Raw genomic sequence first — 4617 nt, forward strand, 5'->3', positions numbered from 1 at the left:
TTTAGTTACTTTATAATTCATTATACTTATAATGGAAGGTTTCGTCCTATCCTACCCGTTCGGCTAACGACCCTCCACTAGTCAAGAGTGCGGTGGGTAAGAGTGGATACCCATTCAATCGCCATTTTATAGGCAATTTCCTTAAACACCCCTTATAGACCAGCTTCGTGAATGAGGCCTACTAACGGTAAAACTGACTTTTACTCATACATATATATATATATATATATATATATATATATATATATATATATATATATATATATATATATATATATATATATAATGTTAGACTTTTAATGTTATATATAGTATAGGGTGTATTTTACACTTTGAAAATTCTAGGTGGTCAAATTTAATAATTATACCTTTAATCAATTAAATTGTAAACCAAAACTATTATGGATTTATTAAACCTCTTTTAATTATACTCCTTAATTAATTAATAAAACCATAAGGGTGTGATTTGAACTTTTTCAAAACAATGCTAGGGTTTTAAAATTGAACATTCCTAATTAAACTTTTAATCAACTTTTAAATTCCAAAACTTGAGGGCAAGTTTTGAAATATTTCAAAACATTAGGGTTTCAACTATTTAAATTTCAAAACAACAAAACTTTTGGGTTCAAATTTAAACTATAAAACCTAAAGGGGAAAATATGAAACTTTTCATAACTACAAGGATCAAATAACAAATAATTTAAATCACATAATTATCCATATTTGATTTATTTAATGATTTCTTGCAAAATTTATCAATTTAATCAAAACAATTAAACAATTATCACATAAGGAAATAAATATTTTATTATTTGATAAATATCTTTAAAGAAAAGGCATTGCAAATGGCGTGCCCTTACTCTAATTCTAAATAAAGCTCTTTAGATCAATAATATAGTCAAATATATCATAAAATCAGATTTATATTGATCTAGGATGATAAGGTAACTATCCTTAAGCAAAAACAGCAAGAAATCTCGGATATAGCTCTACCTGACGCTCGAACTCGCCGAGTACCACCATGGACTCGCCAAGTAGGGGCAACTCGCCGAGTCCATCATGCAGAACCACAAAAATCGAATTTTTTTTTAAACATACAAGGCATCAATACAATAGAAACCAATCATGGCTCTGATACCACTGAGGGGTTTTGGTCATGAGACATCCTATGTGCTCATACAAACCCTAATGCTTGGATCTAGGTTTCTCTATTGTACATGCTTTGAATCCAAGACTATAAACCCTAATTCTAGTATATGGAAATCAATATTAACATACAAATGGGTTTAAGAACATACCTTGATTGTTATATAGCAATAACAATCCAATTCCTCCTTGAATTGACTTTGGAAGGCTTAGAGTCACAAGTGTCACTCCTCTAATGGCTTACAAACACCATAAGCAAGTGGAGAAGGTATAAAGAGAGAGGAGAGAGGTAGGAATTCGTCCTTAGGACTTCTTGGGAAGGCTTGGACGAATTCATGAGCCTTAGGGGGTTTATATAGGTGTAAAGATTAGGGTTTTAGTCCTTATCCTTATCTAGTTGCTTGCCCACCAAGCAACCATAAGATAAGTCTTAGAAACCCTTATCCTAGTCGAATTCTAAGGCATTATCTCCTTAAATTCGTTCACCCTATATTTAAGATAATCCTTACCTTATTTTGTAACTATCACATAATTACAATTCAGCCCCTCTAGTTTAATTAATTACACTTGATCACAAAATTAATTCTTAATTAATTATTGACCAATATTAATTAAAAAAATATGATTTCTCCTTTAATATATTATTCTTATAACATATTAATAAATCATAATAACATCTCTCTCTCTCTTTATTTATTTCTCTAATCAAGTTGCTTAGGTGAAGGCAACCCAAAAGGACCATGCACCATCGGGTCAAGTACATACCAAAATAGTTATGGACTTAGACTCTTATCCAACAGTTAATGATGTAGCTAATTATTTTAATGTTCCCAACGTGCCTCGGGAAACTCAGCTACTTCGCATGCTTTCGGTTACTTTGAAGGGTGCTGCAAAGGATTGGCTCAAGTCACTACCCCCCGGAACCATCACTACATGGGCTCAGCTGAAAGAAGAGTTCATTGATCAATTCTGCCCACCATCGAAGATATGTAAGCTCAAGAAAGCCATAGCCAACTTTGAACAACAAGCTGGATAGTCACTATATGAAGCTTGGGAGAGGTACAAGAGCTTGCTAAGGAATTGCCCACATCACGACCTCAATAGTCAGCAAGAAGTCTCCATCTTTTATGATGGAATAAATGTTACAACAAGGAAATTAATTGACTCGCAAGGTCCACTTACGAAGAAGGCACCTCCAATGATAAAGCAACTAATTGAAGAATTCTCTAAGCATTCTAGAGAATATCATAATCCAAGAAATGATGTGACAAAGGGGTTCGCCTATGCAGCTTCAAAAGACTTGTCAGCAGTGATGGCTATGTTGAAAAACATGGATAGGAGAATGGACAAAATGGACCAAACGGTACATGCTATACGGGTGGGTTGTGAAAACTGTAATGGGCCTCATCTTACTAGAGACTACGACTTGGATGAAAATGGCAACAAGAAGGTGCATGTATGTTACTCAAGTGGGGACCGATATGATGAAGATTGGAGAAAACCAAAGAAAGAGTGGCTCCCTTATGAAGATTACAAGAAGGCTAAGGAGGAGAAGTACAAGCAGAAAGGAAGAGGTTTTTACCAAAAGGAGGAGCGGGCACAAGAAACAAAACCAAGTTTGGAAGAGATGCTTACCAAATTTGTAGCTGCTTCAGAAAAGAGACATAGTGATCATGATGCTGCAATTCAAGAAACAAGAACCATGCTTAGAAACCAGCAAGCATCTATCCACAACATAGAAACGCAGCTAGGGCAACTTGCTCAACAAATCAACCAAAGATCACCGAGTGAACTTCCTAGTAAAACCGAAAATAACCCACGAGGCGCGCACATAAATATAGTCACAACAAGAAGTGGGAAGATAATCACTCCTCTGTCCCCTATTCAGAATGAAGCACCCAAAGAATTACAGAAGGAGGATGCAGAAACTCAAGACCAAAATCAAAATCTTCATGGAACAGAGCCTACTCGTGGAGTCCAGAATATGGACTCGACGAGTCCACTACCAAACTCGAAAAAGCAGATTCCTAAAAAGCCCTTTCAGCCTCCATTGCCATATCTAGCCCTAGCCAAGAGAGAAAAGCAGGAAGAGGAGTACCAAAAGTTTCTTGATCATATTAAAACTCTTCAAATCAACATACCCTTCATCGAAGTTGTCACACAAATGACAAAATATGCAAAATTCCTTAAAGAACTTCTCACTAATAGAAGGAAGATAGAGGAAGTAAAAAAGGTAGTTCTTAATGAGAACTGCTCAGCTGCCATGCTAAACAAGCTACCAAATAAGAAGGGTGACCCGGGAAGCTTGACTTTGCCTTGCCAATTTGGTAACTTGGCTACCATTCATGCTTTGGTTGATTCGGGAGCAAGTGTGAACCTCATGCCGTATTCATTCGTTAAGAAGATGGATCTCCCGGAACCAAGGCCAATTCGTATGATGATTCACTTAGCAAACAAGACAGTTACCTTTCCAAGAGGAATATGTGAAGACTTATTGGTCAAGGTGGAAAAGTTTGTATTTCCCTCAGATTTTATAATTCTAGACATGGAGGCGGATCCTCAAGTCCCGATCATCCTTGGAAGACCTTTCCTCAACATGGCAAGTGCTATAGTAGACATGAGAGACTCGAAGCTTAATTTACGTGTAGGAGATGATTCAGTCACTTTTGGGGTTGATCAAGCTATGAAGCATTCAAGTCCATGGCGTTCTCAATTGACATGCTTGACGAATTCATGGAGGAATGCAATAATGAAGATCCCAACAAGTCCATAATTTTTTATGAAGAATTTGATGCTGAAAAAGACTTACTGGAGATCGAGAGGCTGTTGGAAGAAGCTGAATATGAAGAATTGATGAAGCAATCTGACAGATCATCTCACCGAGTAGGGCCGATCTACTCGCCGAGTCCATGCGAAGTGGAAATTAAATTTGTGAAGTCAGCTGCCAAGTCGCCGAGTCCCTTACCTGCACTCGGCGAGTACACCATGCAGATTGAAAAAACAGAGCTCAAAACGTTACCAGATCACTTGGAGTATGTTTTCCTTGAAGATGGTCATCAAAAGCCAGTGGTAATAGCCTCTGACCTCTCCGAATCTGAAAAGGAAGAACTAGTTCAAGTTTTGAAGAAGCGAAAGCGGGCCATAGCATGGAGCATTATCGACATCAAGGGAATAAGCCCCTCTTATTGTTCTCACAAGATTAATCTGGAAGAAAGAGCAAAGCCGGTTGTACAACACCAAAGAAGATTAAACCCAAATATGCAAGAAGTGGTCAAGAAAGAAGTGGTCAAGCTTTTATATGCGGGAATTATATATTCCATTTCCGATAGTCCGTGGGTGAGTCCGGTCCAAGTGGTGCCCAAGAAAGGAGAGATGACGGTCATAACCAACGAGAAGAATGATCTTATTCCAACACGAACGGTAACCGGTTGGAGAGTGTGCATCGATTATCGAAAGCTAAACGATGTCACT

General features: G+C 37.3%; 1 non-coding gene across 1 annotated transcript; it reads right to left on the bottom strand.

Moving 5' to 3' along the window:
• Positions 1-2137: 2137 nt before the first annotated feature.
• On the bottom strand, positions 2138-2244 carry LOC111905560 (small nucleolar RNA R71). Its single transcript, XR_002854932.1, has one exon. It is a non-coding gene; the product is annotated as a small nucleolar RNA R71 (small nucleolar RNA).
• Between the last annotated feature and the right edge of the window lie 2373 nt (positions 2245-4617).

The sequence above is a fragment of the Lactuca sativa genome, chromosome 2 (genome assembly GCF_002870075.4).
Source record: "Lactuca sativa cultivar Salinas chromosome 2, Lsat_Salinas_v11, whole genome shotgun sequence".
NCBI lineage: Eukaryota > Viridiplantae > Streptophyta > Magnoliopsida > Asterales > Asteraceae > Lactuca > Lactuca sativa.